General features: G+C 38.0%; 1 protein-coding gene and 1 non-coding gene across 2 annotated transcripts in view; both read left to right on the forward strand.

Annotated features, from left to right (window-relative positions):
* LOC132111794 (ALK tyrosine kinase receptor-like) overlaps positions 1 to 18093 on the forward strand; it is a 512104-nt gene that overhangs the window by 388615 nt on the left and 105396 nt on the right. The window lies entirely within an intron of this gene.
* On the forward strand, positions 15944 to 16058 carry LOC132112171 (U5 spliceosomal RNA). Its single transcript, XR_009424912.1, has one exon. It is a non-coding gene; the product is annotated as a U5 spliceosomal RNA (small nuclear RNA).

Raw genomic sequence — 18093 nt, forward strand, 5'->3', positions numbered from 1 at the left:
AAAAATGCATCGCATTTTCTCACAACTCTTTACTTTTTCTGACCCACTTCAGGTCTTAAAGTCTCTACTAATGAGCTGAAGAGTTGAATTGGGTGTGTTAGATGAGGGAGAGATGATGCTGGGCAGCATTTCAGAGACATGTTCTTAAGTCTGACTCATATAAAAAATACTTACTTGTATGCACAGTATGAAGGCAGCTTTAATCACATTTTTGGTAACTTCATGACTTAACTGACGACATGTTTTTTTTTTTTTTTTTGCGCTTTACTATGAAATAATCAGTGTTTGGAATAACGGCGTTTAAAAGAACGGCGTTAGCTAACGACGTTATTTTTTCAGTAACGGGGTAATCTAACTAATTACTTTTCCCGTCGTTACAACGCCGTTAACGTTACTGAACGTTAAATGCGGTGCGTTACTATGCATTGATTTAATATGCAATCCGAACGCACCCCTGGCTCACACAGCGAGTGAGCAGGTGGGTTAATAACGAGATAAGTTGTTAAGTTGATAAGATAGTTACAGTTAAGATAAGTTGATAAGATAGTTACTTTCCCTGGTAACGAGTTACTTTTTTTATAGAGTAATTCAGTTACTAACTCAGTTACTTTTTGGAACAAGTAGTGAGTAACTATAACTAATTACTTTTTTAAAGTAACGTTCCCAACAGTGGAAATAATATACAGTGTGCATGCCAGATCTGTGCATGTAATTGAAGAGCATGTGCTACAAGCACAGTATAATGGCTGACAGGACAGTACAGTTAGTTTTTACTGAAATATGGCCTGATGACATCTTATCTGCCCGCATTTCACTGTTGTTCTTCTGAATCTCCCTCGTCACCTGTACCTTTTCCAAAAGGGAGAGAAGCAGCAGTTGTGAGTCAGGTGGCCTACCCTAGCTCCACCCCTGCATTAATTGTGTTAAATATTTTTGACACATTAAACTGTAAAAAAAAAATAATAATAATAATAATACATTATTTTTATTTTTACCCACTTAAATAGGACTTAATTAAATCTTAAATGCGATTTCATAATTACTTTCTTGAAGTATGGTTAAAGTGTACAGCCGAATGTACTGAACTGAAATGTACTTTAATGTCATGTTTATTTGTTTATTTGAAATGTCATGTATTTAAGTTTATTGTGTAATTACACATTTGTAATGATGAAGTTGCAATTAAATATATCAAATATCATTTAGTACATCAAATAACTGCACTTATTTAAAGTGCATCAAAAGATTATTAAAAGATAATAATTTATAATGTAAAATTTAAATTAATAATAACAACAATAATAATACTACTAATACTACTACTAATAATAATAAAAATTTTAATGATTATTACCAAGTGCATTTAATTGTCTTAAGAAAGATGAAAACATACTAGTTTTACACTTAAGTGGCCTTTTAATAAATGTATCAATTTAATATATACAAGTATTTACTTTTGAAAATTAAACACTTTAAAAAATGTATATATTTTTTTAAAGATTTGAAGTACACTACAAGTGCTCATTCAATATAATAATGGCCCCCTTTTATTTTATTTTTATTTTTCCTTCTTTTTTTAAAGGGTAAAAAGCCAAACTGTGTGTGAACATATCTGTAGTAAAAACTCAAATAACTGACTGACAACTGTATTCTACTGCTTCATGAACATGACCCCATCCATTAATGTCAGCAATAATGCCAGTTGCTATTGTGAGTTTTTGAATGTGAAGACTTTTGTATCTATGAAATCCATGAAAATGTGAAGCTCACATATTGAAACATATTACCTGTAAAACTTCCTCTTCTGTAGCATCTTATATCTAGCTGTCCACTCCCTTATTGCTTCATCTCTATTTTTGCATACGAAACTAGAAGTTCATCTCTTGTTCACCTACTGCACTAAAAAGATGAATCATATCAAGCCCTTAGAAAAGGAACATAATGAACTCATGAATTAAAGAACGTAGAGAAACATTAAAAATATATTTTGATGAAAGCGAGCAAAGATTTTCGTCTGTGGAGCCTAGGCTGCATGGGCGAAACAAATCTTTCAGTGAATTCAAAAGCACATCACATCAGCATGACAGATTGCCCTCCCACACTGAGTCTCATCTGCAGGGAGACACTTCACGTGGGCGAGAGAACTGGTGTTGAGGTGATGTTCAGTCAGGGATGGCCATTGGGGGTTCCAGATGATCATGTTTATGAGCGTTCTGTAATATAGATAATCAACTAAGGCTGATGATGGTGTGAATAAAAATAATAGAAAGAAAGTGACTGAACTGACATAACATGTTGACAGATGCAGGTGCTTATTCAAAACAAAAACCAGCAAGTGAGTCTATTGAATGTGAATTAGACTACTAAAAAAAAAGACTTAATGTGGATTCTGGGATACAATTTGAGTTTTGTTGTTTATAATTGTGTAAATTCTTCATTTTAGTTACATTCATACTTGGAAGATTAGTTTGGATTATTTTAGCTTTTTTTGCCACAAGGCTATTTTGTTGCTTTTAAAGGTGCTATATGTTATGTATTTGACTGTACAAATAAAAATACATGTGCGCACATATTTAGGAAACTTGCTTAAGTGCACATACTTGTTTCTCGGAAAGCCAATGCTACAGCCAAATATTCTACTTGAAAAATGTTTTTGTTTGGGTTAATGTGGTTTTGGCCACTTGCAATATACCCAATAATAGTTTTTGAAAAACACACTGTATTGCAGCCATGGAAGTCTGCAAAAAGTGGCATGACATAAAGCCAAGTATGGTGACCTATACTCAGAATTTGTGCTCTGCATTTAACCCTTCCAAAGTGCACACACACACACCCAGAGCAGTGGGCAGCCATTTATGCTGCGGCGGAGCAGTTGGGAGTTCCGTGCCTTTTTCAAGGGCACCTCAGTCGTGGTATTGCCAGCCCGAGACTCAAACCCACAACCTTAGGGTTATGAGTTAAACTCTCTAACCACTAGGCCATGAAACTAATAAACTTGGATCCTACCTGACCTAAAAAGCCATGGTATCCATCTAAAAAGCTATGTCACCAGAGGCAAATTAAAATGCAGATAAATCAACAATCATATCAGTCATATCAGCAATCATAAGACTAGTCACCTTCCTTTGTCAATTGCATGCAATCCAGTTGCTTGTCCTCAATCTGGAAACCCTAATATTTTGAATTTGGACTGCAGTACCCATTTCAGTCACTAATTGTCAATATTACATACTGGACATTTTATGTAGTATTGTATCAATACTGAAAAGAGCCTATGTGCTTCTTGCTTCAGCTATATCGTTACTGCTGATGCACACTAGGTAAGTTATGTATATATTACCTAATTAACTGACATAAGTGACATGATCTTTAATCCTTTTAATATTTCCTTTATAAGTGTGATTTTAGAGAATCCAGCGGCAATATTTTTCAGTTGAATTTCTGCAGGTGTAAATCAATGTAGTCCACAGCAAGGCCAGCTTTCTGGACTGCTCACAGCAAGGCCAGCTTTCATTCTGTCTACCGGAGCAGAATAAACAGATCTGTCTGCTCACATGGGCACTGGCCAAGATTAACTTTATTGGGAACAGTGCGACTTAATATATCACAAAAAGATACTGCCTCACACATGGATTTCTGGCTAGCTTTATTTATTAGAGATGATGCCTGTTGTTGTAAGCCCTGCTATGTCCACCTGTTGTACTGCTGTCAACAAGATTAGACCCAACTAGGCTATATCGTAATACTGTCGATGGAGATGCTTGGGAAAATCAGCTCATCACTGGCAATTTAGAACTACATCTGGCATCTGTTGTTTTCATTAGAGCATTGCAGGGCTACAGAAAGGCTTTTCAGAAGGAGTCTGCATGCCGAACCCCTCTGTGGTGGGAGGAGCAAATGACAGACACAGTGTGTGTGGCAACAGGCCTTGGAGAGGCTTTTATTAACAGAAAATAAAACAAAGTGTCCAGAAAAGGGTAATAAAGTGTCCAAAATTAACAGGGGGTCTGGTGTTCTCGTTAGCGTAGTATAGGTGGGCATTGTTCGAGAAGGAAGGGTCCAAGCTTAGGGGCGGAGTCCAGCATCCTGGCCCGTCAGCCATATAATGGGTTTGATTTTTGGCATCTAACGGCTCTGGCAGCACGGGAGTCCCTCTACACACCCTTCCTGAACCCACGAGAACACCAGTGTGCATGCACGGGGAAGAGACCGGTCTCCCAAGGAGAGGCATGGTCGACATTTAAACAGTGGCAGTGATGAGGCTCCATTCGGTTCAGGTATGCCTCATTACACATCTCCAGCCCTGGCTATTTCAGCGCCCCTCCCCTCTCACACACCCACTCCTGTCAGGACCCTGGTGAAGGATGGTGATTAAGGGACGTGGTGATGCTGATAATTGGGGGGAGGCAGTCGACTCGTCACACCTCCTAAAATGCCCCTTTTCTTGTACTCTCAACTTCATGGTAGGGATTGCATTGATTGGTCAGCTTGTCTGCTGGTTTTTGACTTGTTGTCACATTGGATCTGTATTAATTATTCAATATGACAAGTAATATATACTGTATAGCAAATCTCAACTGCTTGTTTGCTTGTTCTTGTTCTTTTTATTTTTGAAGCACAATTTAACAACCCACGGTTGACTCAAAGTGCTTGGAGGAAATAATAACAAAATGTAAACTATATTATCTCCCAACCTTCTATATGCTAAATGCTTAATAAATGCATTATACTCTAACTAAACCCATTAGATTTTACTGACTAAATCTACTGTAGATTTAGTTGTCTAAAATATCATGATATTTAGTCAACTAAAAAAAAAAAAAGAAAAGAAAAAAAAATAGATTACTAAAACATCAAAAAAGACTGAATAAAACTAATTGCTGTCAACATTAGGAATGGCATATTTTCAAAATCTTCTAACAAGAAAACAAATAGATGGAATACATAAAGACTAGAAAAGCTAGTACATTATATATATATATATATATATATATATATATATATATGTACTGTATTATATATATACTTTATATATTTTACTCCGATACGTTTCCACGAAGCATATTTGTTACTTACTACAATATAAAGTCAGAAGAACACAGACTGCAAGAAAGCTGGTTTGATGAATCAGCGGTCTGGTGTTTGCAGGTTAAGACAAAAAAAATAAATAAAAACCTTTTTAGCATGTGCAAACAAGTTCTCTCACAACCGCGGTTGATTTAATTTTCCACTGAAGTCAAGGCTGGGGTGTGCAATATATATATATATATATATATATATATATATATATATATATATATATATATATATATATATATATATATATATATATATATATATATATATTGTCTGCGCTAATATCATGTGTTTTTTAATAACACTATTGAGTATATCACAAAAACCAAACAAAAACACTCGAGGAGAGTGCACACATTGTGATTTAGTCTAATAAAATCCATTTAGAATGCCCATAAGATTCAAGATAAGATGTGAAAGGCCTTTGTATGTATTTTATATTTATATAATTTCATAGTTAATCTATATCACACTAAAAGTGTTGTTTTTCCCCAGACATCAGCATGATAATAAATGTACTATTCATTGAATGTTCTCTGAATAATACTCTCTCTCTCTCTCTCTCACTCTCTCTCTCTCTCTCTCTCTCTCTCTCTCCTGATTACATTTGTAACTATATAAAGTAAACTAATACAAAAAAACTAAATAAATAAATAAATAAATAAATAAATATATAAGAGTATAAAATACATTTAATTCAAACAGTTAAACTTGTAAATATAACACTACATAAATATTGAGAAAAAAAAACTTTTTACTTTTTACTCTGTTCTGTCATGTAGAACTTTTAAGTCATTGTATATCTGACACAGAAGGTCAACCTGTCATAAGCAGTTTTGCATTCTAGCCAAATCGAATAACCCTGGGCTTCCCTGTGTACTGCTTTGATGCATATCCTTCCTCTGAGCATCCAAGCTATTATCACAAGACACATGATCTACTTCTCCCAGCGGCCTCAATCTCTACACAAATGAAATAGAGAAATTGATCACATATGTCAGCTAGACTTTCCTTTTGAATCTGTGATGAGCGAGGAACACCTTGCCCAAAGCTGCAGCTTCTGTAAATCAAAGATCTGCTCTAAGATCTGCTGGTAACTGTTTGGCTCCAGCTTTCTTAAAAGACTGCCAATAAGTCTTCCCCTCCGACTCTTGCAGACGACCACCTCTGGTTCACAATCTTGCACAGAAGCACAAAGGTCTCTTGTGGTTATAAAGCTCATGCTATGATCCGATGTGTATATGTAACTGCATGGTGAATGGTAACAACCTAAAAATAGGTCTTAAAAAACCTCAGTGCCAGCAGCAGTTGTGAGGCCTTTAAATTCAGAGGTACAGCTGCAGACTGCACTCTTAATATTAACAGCCAGCTTCTGCTATGACTATCAGTTATATATCTCGTAAATGCATGTGAAGTCGTTTATATACTCATTGAATTTGAGACTAGGGGCTTGGTCATTTTCTCACTGATGGCATCATAATTGCAAAAGACTCTGAAATAACAGACTTTCAAACAATCTTTTTTACAACCTGCCAAGTAAGTGTGCCGGAGGCGGTTGTGACTGGGTGGTACTTTAACCAATTTGGGACCATTTGTCAAAAATTCTGTCACACTTTAGTTTGGGGACCAATTTTTACTATAAATTAACTATTAACTTTGACTTTTGCCTCAATAAACTCATCATTTACTACTGTATTTGTTAATTAGTTAGGCAGTTGTTAAGTTTTGGCATGGGGTAGGCTTAAAGGATTGGGGAGGGGGAAGTCTTTGGCTGCCCACTGCTCCCGGTGTGTGTGTGTGTGTGTGTGTGTGTGTGTGTGTGTGTGTGTGTGTGTGTGTGTGTGTGTGTGTGTGTGTGTGTGTGTTTGTGTGTGTGTGTGTGTGTGTGTGCGTGCGTGTGTGAGTGTGTGTGTGTGTGTGTGTGTGTGTGTGTGTGCGCGCACTTTGGATGGGTTAAATGCAGAGCACAAATTCTGAGTATGGTTCACCATACTTGTCTGTGTGTCACTTTACTTTCACTTTCTAAAATATGGTCATGCAGAATAAGGCATATGTGCTTTATAAGTACAGTATGCTAGTAATATGCATGCTAGTAAGCGATCTCTGAACGAAAGTATAGCCAAAACGTGTGTGGTACTTATGCATTTATTTATTATAACCCAGCATTAATAATTGAGAACATATTTTTACATTTTCTAAAATGTGTGTTTACTTTGCCAGTGCAAAACACAATGTAAGGGGTCTGTTCCATCCAGTGTCTTGAGAGTGTTATTTGCAGGAGAGATGGGGGGGGGGGGGGTGAGTGCAGTCTGATGTTGTTTAACTTTTTCTTATTATTATGCAGTAAGTGCAGTTGGATGTTGTTAAACTTGTTATTATTATTATTATTATTATTATTATTATTATTATCATTTTAAGGTTGATTTAGGTCAAATGAGATTTTTTTTTTTTTAATCTGAATATTATGGTTTTTTTTTGTTTGTTTTTTTAATATCGATTTAATAATTTTTTTCTTCATAATAAAGGGTAAAATCATTACTATTACACTCCCTCGTTAGCATTAATGAATACAAGACCTACGTATTAAGTCATTTGTTCATTATGAAAGCTTCTGAGCTACACATTATTCACATCAAGTGAATAGAGGATTAGTCTTCATTTTACACATAACACATAGTGCTATTGAGGAGCTGATAACCATGCCGACCAGCGGTTCAACTGTGCAAGCTGAAGAGCTTGTGTAATTCTACCTCTCTGACCCGCTGGGCTCTTTGTTGGTGATTTCTGCTAAAGCTTGACAGACTCGCAGCATGTAATCCTTTGCGATGATTACTGGCAGGTCCTGATGAAAATAAAACTGTTGTTAGTCATGCTCTGCATTAGCCACATTTGGGCACTATAAAATTAATTAATTATTGGTGCTCATTACACAGAGAACAAATGATATTTAATGTGTGCAAAATAAATTATCTTAAGTATGACCAAAGCGAATGGACACACGATAAGTCTTTTAAATGCTACACTTTTGGTGTTAACAAAGAACCTAAGATTGTTCTTCGGGATTTTAAAACCATGTTAGTCATAAAGGTCAGTTTGCTATAGCATCTATCTTTTCAATCTTCATAGAGTCTTTGTTCTATTAGCTTTAAGTCTTTGATGGTAATATCTTGTGTGTGTGTTATTATTATTATTATTATTTTTATTATATATTTTTTACATCCTGTTCTTTGCAAATTGCAAAAGTCCACCTCCGCTTTAACACATTGTCAATTTCGATTCATATTAACGTAGTAATATATCCACACAACCAGCAATTAACAGAGTTAGGTAGCTGAGCGTGTAGCTCTTCCTGAATGCTTCTGAATGCTTTCTGGTCCAGGGTCAGAGTCATGCAACAAAAATGCTTTAACAAAAATACATGCTTCACACTTCTGCTTTTAATATATACTGCTATCTTGTCTAATGGGTATCCATTATAAGTGCATTAGTTTAAATGCATTTGCCTTTTCTTTTCTTTTTTTGCAAATGTAGGGACATGATCTTTTGTTTTGATAATAAACCACAGAAGCTTAACTTGACTTATTTGAATTGTATTTAACTTTATTAAAACTTTATTTTCAGAAAACTTTGTTAATTTATTAAAATCATTCTGTTAAGTTAAGCAAGTTTTCCATTTGCATGTTTTATATTTTAGGATGTAATTGCTGTTTGTGTGACTGCTCTGGCACCTGTGCCGCATTTGCTTTGGCATTTACTACATAACATCTGACAGGCAGTAAGACACTGGAAGCCAAAGCTTTTTATAGTTTGTACAAACAAATCAAATTACACTCTAATTAAGCATAAGCATGCACAATTACATCTCACAAAAGAATATTTTAATTTCAGACATATAAATTACTGGACATACTGCTATCATTTTTGAGTTGCAAAATTAAACCACTGGTTTAAACCAAGGTCCAGTCCCCCGCCTGCCACCTGGTGTACTGTTGTAGATCTCACCGGTCCCCTACTTTTCTCATTACAGGTAGTTTACAAGCCCACAAGGAGATGGCCCTATATTTGTTTGTTTATTTATTTGTGTATTTTTCTCAGTTGAGCCAAATGCGGTTGCTGTACAAGACTGGAGAGAGAACTAAGTCTTAAGGCAAAGCTCTCAAAATACCAGTTGATCTATGTTCCAACCCTCACCTATGGTCATGAGCTTTGGGTAATGACTGAAAGAACAAGATCGCATGGTACAAGCAGCTTAAATGTTTTCCCTGCAGGGTGTCTGGCAGACCCAGAGAGACAGGGTGTGAAGCTTGGGCATCTGGATAGGGACTCAGAGCCACTGCTCCTCCATGTTGAAAGGAACCAGTATGTCCAACTGGGAAGAGACCTCAAGGCAGACCCAGGACATGCTTGAGGGATTATAATGCCTTGGGATTCCATATAAGTGCTAGAGGAAGTAGCCAAGGAAAAGGACGAATGGGCATCCTTACTCAGCCTGCCTCCACCTCAACCCAGTCCCGGAGAAATGGAGGAAAATGGATGGATGGATGGATTGATATACTGATTTAAAGATAAATAAATAAATAACTCAAAAATGTTTAAGATGTTTCTCAGAAAAGTTTCTTAAGTATAAAGTATAAAAAGATTCAGTAATTTGTCTCTTTTTACAGTACATATAATACATTTATGAAAATATTGTGCCTTACAAACCCCCAGTGAGCAAGTTAAAGGTGATAATGGCAAGGAAAAATTACTTCAGATGTTTAACTCTTTCCCCACTACGGACGGAATTTTCAGTAATTTGTGGGATAATGCTTTCCACGCCACTGAAATGATGTAAAAGGTTTAAGGTGTTTTTTTTTTTACTCTTATACAATGGGGGTGCTATTACACATCTTCTGAAAGAGTACAGAATCTCCAGATCAAGGCATGGTGAAGATGAAGCAGAAACAAGCAATAGTATATGTAAGCAGATTCATATGTAAAATAGCGACTATATTTAAAAGCATATTTAGAAGGCATTTTTCCCGCTCAGTGTTCAATACATTAGACAGAAGTTGACAAGGTGAAACAAAAGTCTGTCAATCATTCAGTCTTCGGCAGGGTAGTCACTTACTGCGGGATGATGGTAGGATGGTGCAAGGAGAAGAAAGAACAAGAGGTTGTGGTTGGAGATTGAAAAAGTAGCTGTGATTGATAACATGCTGATGTATCTGGGTCTGCAAGACAGCTTTTGGCCAGGCTGAGGAGAATTGTGGGCTGAGAGAGAATGAGAGGCAGTGAGTGAATGAACAGGAATGTGTGGAGCTGATGGTGGAGGAGAGCAGCCAGTGATGGTATTGGAAGGGTCAGTCAACTGTGAAAGACTCCGAAGACACTGAAGGAGCTTTTGAAGAGTTGGAGTTGAGTGTACTGTGACTTAAATGGCAGTTCATGGTGAAACAGTTTGACAAATTTATGCCAAAGATGACTATAAACCACAATTTTAACAAACCCAAAGTGCAAAGTGTTACTCAGACACTAGGCTTACAGATATTTATGCAACTAATAAGACAGAAACTTTACTTAAAATTATATTTAGATGCAATTACTTTGATTTTGACTTACCTAATTTGTTGCATCTGTTGTAAAAATAAATTAATTTTAATGGCATATTATAGTGTCGTACACCATTACACGTATATCACTTTGAGCATCTACCTAGGCAAATTATAACACTAGAGAATTATGACTGTACGTAAATATTGCTAGATGAATAGACCTACAACTTTTAAGTGATTTGTATTTGAGACAGTTTAATTAACATCATGCGGCAAATCCAGTGAAAAATGTGTACCAATAAATTGCACATGAAAATGACTGAAAGTTCGTGTCTTTAAGTTTCACTCTTTACAGGAAATGACATTCAGTACAAACAAAAGTGCTTAAAGTCAGCAGATAAAAGTTAGCTCGTTGTAGCTGCTTCCCTTGATCCTCCTTTCTTGATCCTCAGAACTCTTTCAAATGGTATCAGTTTCACACCTATCTTCCATGATTTTAAGGGTTTTAACATTCACTTTTGTATGAGAAATTGATGCAGTGAATTCTGAAACAATCTGAGCTGTTGATTTCTGTTTTATAAAGTATAATACTAATTTTTCGATGTGAGAAAACTAAAAAAAGTTAATAAGTTATGCTATTTTCCAACACGACAGAGCATTATTGTTTTAGTGACACTCCCCAGACATTTGAATTCTGAACCGCCCCAATGTCTACCTGAAGCAACATAATATAAATGTAGAAATATACATGCCTGTACCAACAAAATAAAAATGTATCACAGTCACATACTGAACGTGTATTTTAGCGCCACTAACTGGACATTTCGCTTTCAAGCTGCTATGAAATGTGCAATAAGGTATTGGTGTTGCAGAAACTGGCACAGACACATATTTTCAGTGAGCCTTGTTGCAATGGAAAAGATTCCGTGTGTGAGTAAACTGTCCAAATGAATCAAGTGAATCCTTCAAAAATCATCCACATTGTCCAACATTGTCGTATTGAAAACACACAATCTGAATTGGCCATTTAATATGTATTTTTTATGTGTGGTGAATGTATAGGTGCATCTCAATAAATTTGAATGCCGTGGAAAAGATAATTTATTTCGGTTATTCAACTCAAATTGTGAAACTTGTGTATGAAATAAATTCATGCACACAGACTGAAGTAGTTTAAGTCTTTGGTTCTTTTAATTGTGATGATTTTGGCTTACATTTAACAAAAACCCACCAATTCACAACACATTAGAATACTTCATAAGACCAATAATAAAAAAAAAGTGAATTGTTGGCCTTCTGGAAAGTATGCTCATTTACTGTACATGTACTCAATACTTGGTAGGGGCTCCTTTTACCGTGGAAAAGATAATTTATTTCGGTTATTCAACTCAAATTGTGAAACTTGTGTATGAAATAAATTCATGCACACAGACTGAAGTAGTTTAAGTCTTTGGTTCTTTTAATTGTGATGATTTTGGCTTACATTTAACAAAAACCCACCAATTCACAACAAATTAGAATACTTCATAAGACCAATAATAAAAAAAAAGTGAATTGTTGGCCTTCTGGAAAGTATGCTCATTTACTGTACATGTACTCAATACTTGGTAGGGGCTCCTTTTACTTTAATTACTGCCTCAATTCGGCGTGGCATGGAGGTGATCAGTTTGATGCACTGCTGAGGTGGTATGGAAGCCCAGGTTTCTTTAATAGTAGCCCCTTCAGCACATCTGCATTTTTTGGTCTCTTGTTTCTCATTTTCCTCTTGACAATACCTCATAGATTCTCTTTGGGGCTCAGGTCTGGTGATTTTTCTGGCCAGTCAAGCACACCAGCACCATGTTCATTTAACCAACTTTTGGTGCTTTTGGCAGTGTGGGCAGGTGCCAAATCCTGCTGGAAAATTAAATCAGCATCTTCAAAAAGCTGGTCAGCAGAAAGAAGCATGAAGTGCTCCAAAATTTATTCTATAGTAAATTAAGCTCAAAAGGGAAATATATATAAATAATTACAATTAATTATGATTAATTACAATTATGTATATGCTTCCAGTAGTAACTGGAACATTTAGCATAATTCCAGTAGTAACATTTAGCATAATTTCATATAAACTCTAAGAAAGGATATTTTTGTGGCCACAGAAAATACTTTCATACAGTATTGATGCATTAGAGCATGTAGCAAAATCAGGAATCGTAAAGGGACATTGATTTGTGAGGCTGAATCAGAAACTCATGTAATTTGTGCACAAGAGTTTTATCAACTAAATACTAAATAAACACTCATACAAGGGGTAGGGCAAATGAGATTTGATGGATGATACCACCAGGAAAACCAGATAATGAAGCTATGAAAAGAGTCAGTTATCCACCTGAGTAAAACCATCAGCACAGTTTATAACAGGGTCTACAGCTTATACTAAACATCTGTTTCATGTAGTTAAATGTATGATACTTGCATTTCCTTGGCCTGGAATGCGTGGCTGGATGTAATGTCTTGATGGTTTGGAGGTTTAGGAGTCGCGATCACGTTATTCCGGTTTTGAAGAGTAATGAATTCCAAAGGTGTCCTGACTCGATGGTGATTGGGAGTTTCTTCCCAGTGGAAAGTGGCAAGAGCTAAAATAGACATCAGCTGAGATCCTAAGATCTTTGGTGAACGGAAAGTCAAGGCACGAGGCCTGGCGCAGACTTAAGGTTCTAGCTCAAATACTCTTAACAGAAGAAAGGAAAGCAGATTAAGAGAGGAGGCGGAACTGTGTGTGGGCCTTTTTAAAATCTAAGAGGCTCAGGCATCTTAGGAAGGGCTTGACCAATGAGAAAGGCTGAAACTCCAAGCGGGAGTTTGGAAATACTGCAGAGTTATGCAACCCTTTGTGTGAAAGCCTGGTCATTTGCATATGTAACTGGATCGGAAGTGATTATACAAAGTAGTAAGGATTCTTAGAACACTAATATGTTGCATAGGTATCAACATATATTATACATGTATGTAAAGAATAATTGATTTGTTAAATCAAATTAAAAATGGTGTGTCTGATTGGTCCAGCCGCTACACTTGGTAAACGAGTGCAGTGACTTTGGTTTTCAAAAAGCACAATGGACCAACACCAGCAGATGAAATTGCATCCCAAATCATCACAGACTGTGGGAATTTAACACTGGACTTCAAGCAACTTGGGCTATAAGCTTCTCCAGCCTTCCTCCAGACTCTAGGACCTTGATTTCCAAATGAAATACAAAACTTGCTCTCATCTAAAAAGAGGACTTTGGACCACTGGGCAACAGTCCAGTTCTTCTTCTCTTTATCCCAGGTAAGACACCCCTGATGTTGTCTGTGGTTCAGGAGTGGCTTAACAAGAGGAATATGACAACTGTAGCCAAATTTCTTGACACGTCTGTATGCCTTGACCCCTGCCTCAGTCCATACCTTGTGAAGTTCACTCATATTCTTGAATCGATTTTGCTTGACAATCCTCATAAGGCTGTGGCTCTCTTGGTTGGTTGTGCATCTTTTTCTTCCACACTTTTTCCTTCTACTCAACTTTCGGTTAACATACTTGGATACATCACTCTGTGACCAGCCAGCTTCTTTGACAATGAATGTTTGTTGCTTACCCTTCTTGTGAAGGGTGTCAATGATTGTCTTCTGGACAACTGTCAGATCAGGAGTCTTCCCCATGATTGTGTTGCCCAGTGAACCAAACTGAGAGACCATTTTGAAGGTTCGGGAAACCTTTGTTGGTGTTTTAAGTTGATTAGCTGATTGGCATGCCAACATATTCTAATTTGTTGAGATTGTTGAATTGGTGGGTTTTTATTGAATGTGAGTCAAAATCATCACAATTAAAATAATCAAAGACTTAAACTACTTTAGTCTGTGTGCATTTAATTATTTTTTGCGCCTTTCTCAAGGACACCTCAGTCAAACCCACAACCTTAGGGTTAGGAGTCAAACTCTCTAACCATTAGGCTACTACATCCCCCAATACACGAGTTTCACAATTTGAGTTGAATTACTGAAATTAACTTTTCCACAACTTTCAAATTTGTTTTTTCTTCCAAACTATTTTGATGTGAGGGAACACAAAGAACTCTAAATAATGCTAGAACTGATATTTGGATAATATTGTGCTACAATGTTGGTTAATCTCTCACTGTCTGTACACATGCATGAGCCAGACAAGTGGATGTGTGCAATCTACTTGAGAATGACTAACATTTGATCAGTTATTCATTAGGCAGTGCCAAAGACTTGCAAATGTAAATTAAAGAAAAGTTAAAGTGTGTAATTTCTTATAATTTCTTATTAAAAATATTGTGTGCTAAAAAGTTTTGCAAACGCTCTGAACTCACCTCGGATCTGACCTCCATATGCCATTGATCAGATAAATGGATACTACCAAACTCATACTATTGGCTGAACAAGAAGGGTTATAGAGAGATATGTATTTTGAAAATCCACCATCCAAACTTTGTCTAAGAGTTGTCTCTGCACATTAAAGTTTCATTGGAGATGATGTTTCAATATAAAAATGAGCCTTTTAAGAAAAGTTACACACTTTTTAAATAATAAATGTTACAAAAACATCTACTAAATATTTTAATGCACTTCAGGTGGACCAAAAAAATAAAAAAATAAAAAATATCCTGTTTAGCTGTAATCCTGAAGGACATTATTGACCAGCCAAGTCAGTCAATCAGGCTGCTCTTAGAAACATATATGGATTCATCTTGTTCTAGAATTATAGCAGGGTCATTTTAAGTGTCAGGTTTAACAAGGCTTAACAGCAGTGGGCTAAGCTGGTGAGAGTTTTCTAAAACCATGAGGGACCCTATCATGGATTGTGAATATGCTGTCCGGATATCAAAGGTGAGTATTCTGAGGGCATCCTCGTTCCTGCTGCTTTACTGAACCCTTGTGAGAAAGAAGTATGCTTAACTGGAATAATGTTGCACTTGTGGCATACTTCAAATGTTAAAAGTATTCTCTTTATATACAGAGTGTATGTGTGTGTGTGTGTGTGTGTGTGTGTGTGTGTGTGTGTGTGTGTGTGTGTGTGTGCACTGTATATATATACTTTACAAATATCAAAATCAAGCCATTTCAACTAATTATTATTTAGTAACAAGTTCCACAGAAATTTTACGTTCAGTCAATTTCTGTCTTCTAGTGTTGCCTGAATTGTTAGTTTTTAGTTGGCTCAACCTTTACTGAAATAGTTTTATAGTCTATTCAACTAAAATTGTGGAACTAGTTATTATATTTTATATTGAGTTTAAGAAAATTATTACCTGGTGTCTATCAAAGGTATCACAGGTACCTGGTGTCACAGCGCGAGTTTCTCTTCATTGTCGCATAAATCTTTCGCCTTTTACTAAAGATTTCCGTGGAGGGGAACTTTTGCGAGTGACCTGTATTTTTGGGTGCTCTGCTCACAGCAGAGCTAGAATTTTTTTTTTCGGGAAGTCGTGGCCTAATGGTTAGAGAGTCGGACTCCCAATCGAAAGGTTGTGAGTTCGACTCCCGGGCCGGCAGGAATTGTGGGTGGGGGCAGTTCATGTACAGTTCTCTCTCCACCTTCAATACCACGACTTAGGTGCCCTTGAGCAAGGCATCGAACCCCCAACTGCTCCCCGGGCGCTGCAGCATAAATGGCTGCCCACTGCTCTGGGTGTGTGCTCACAGTGTGTGTTCACTGCTCTGTGTGTGTGCATTTCGGATGGGTTAAATGCAGAGCACAAATTCTGAGTATGGGTCACCATACTTGGCTGAATGTCACTTCACTTCAATCACTAAAACACACACATTACAACACATAATAGCCTTCATTTAAAAGCGATCTGCATTTATAACATTTGTCATACAGACTAAACATGCAGGTTTAAAGGGATAGTTCACCCAAAAATGAAAATTTGCTGTTAATTGACTCACCCTTTTTTTTAAATATAATTTTAACTGTAATCGTCTCTAGGTTACGTATGTAACCCTAGTTCCTCGAGGGAACGAGACGCTGCGTCGAACAACGCTTTGGGGAACGCACTTAGCGTGAGCGACTCTGAATATCATGTGTAATCAAGTCCAATGGAAGAGCGTGACGTCACAGGTGGGGTGACGTAAGCGACCAGGAAGCTATAAAAGCATGTGCCGCGCAGCTGGCGTCAGCTTCGAGTACCAGCAAGCGCCGGCAGGGTTGCCGGGGGAATGGCTCCAAAACGCAGCATCTCGTTCCCTCGAGGAACTAGGGTTACATACGTAACCTAGAGACGTTCCTCTTGAGGAACTCGAGCTGCGTCGAACAACGCCTTTGGGGAACGAGTACCAACGCCGCCAAACTACCAAACCCCTGCCTAGTGTGTATCCGAAGAGCACAGCTTAGGACGAGAGGACAGAAGCGCCTGGAGTGACTGGCATGTCTAGGCCATAGAATTTAACAAACGTAGAGGGCATGGACCGCCCCGCAGCATTGCAGATGTCCAGCATGGATACACCCACAAGGAAGGCCTTGGAGGCCGCCATACCCCGAGTAGAGTGAGCCTTGGCTCCCGACAGCGGGGGACGACCAGAGGACTCATAGGTGGCATTGATAGCCTCGACTATCCAACAACTAATAGTCTGCTTAAAAGCAGGAGAACCCTCTTGGGGGGACCGTAGCATACAAGCAATTGGTCAGTTTTTCTCCACAGGGCAGCTCTGTGGATGTATGCGTCCAGCGCTCGAACTGGACACATACAATTTAGCTTCGCTTGGTCGGGCTCCAGAAAGGGAGGAGGACAGAAGGCCTGCAGCACTACAGGTCGTGGTGTAACAGAGGGAAACTTAGGAACATATCCCGCTCGAGGGTATATGAACGCTTTGGTCATGCCAGGTGCAAACTCGAGATAAGTGGGGGCCACAGAGAGGGCCTGAAGATCTCCTACTCTCCGCAGAGAGGTGATAGCCAACAGAAAGGAGGTTTTAAGCGTAAGATGTCTGTCTCAAATATCTTGAATGGGTTCAAACGGGGGTGTGCACATTGCCTCTAACACCACAACCAAGTCCCATGGGGGAATACGGGACCGTACTGGAGGTCTCAGCCTCAGCGCACCGCGGAGGAAACGTGTAACTAGCGGGTGTCTTCCCAAAGACTGGCCATCAAAAAGGGCGTGGTAGGCCGCAATGGCCGCCACGTAAACCTTCAGCGTGGAGTGTGTCAACCCTGCAGAGAGCCTTGCCTGTAGAAACTCCAGAACTGTACCAACTGGGCAGTTTGCTGGGTCTAGCTGGCGGTCTCTGCACCATGAGGTGAAGAGTTTCCACCAAAGGGCGTACAGTTTCCTCGTTGAGGGAGCTCTGGATATGGATAACTATATCTGGATTGGAGGAGGGTCTCAACAACCTCGGTTTAGAGACCAGCTGCTAATAGTTGTGCCCCCTCAGGGGCCACACCCACAGCTTCCACAACTCCGGGTGAGGGTGAATTATCGTGCCCTGTGCCTGTGAG

The sequence above is a fragment of the Carassius carassius genome, chromosome 31 (genome assembly GCF_963082965.1).
Source record: "Carassius carassius chromosome 31, fCarCar2.1, whole genome shotgun sequence".
NCBI classification, from domain to species: Eukaryota; Metazoa; Chordata; class Actinopteri; order Cypriniformes; family Cyprinidae; genus Carassius; species Carassius carassius.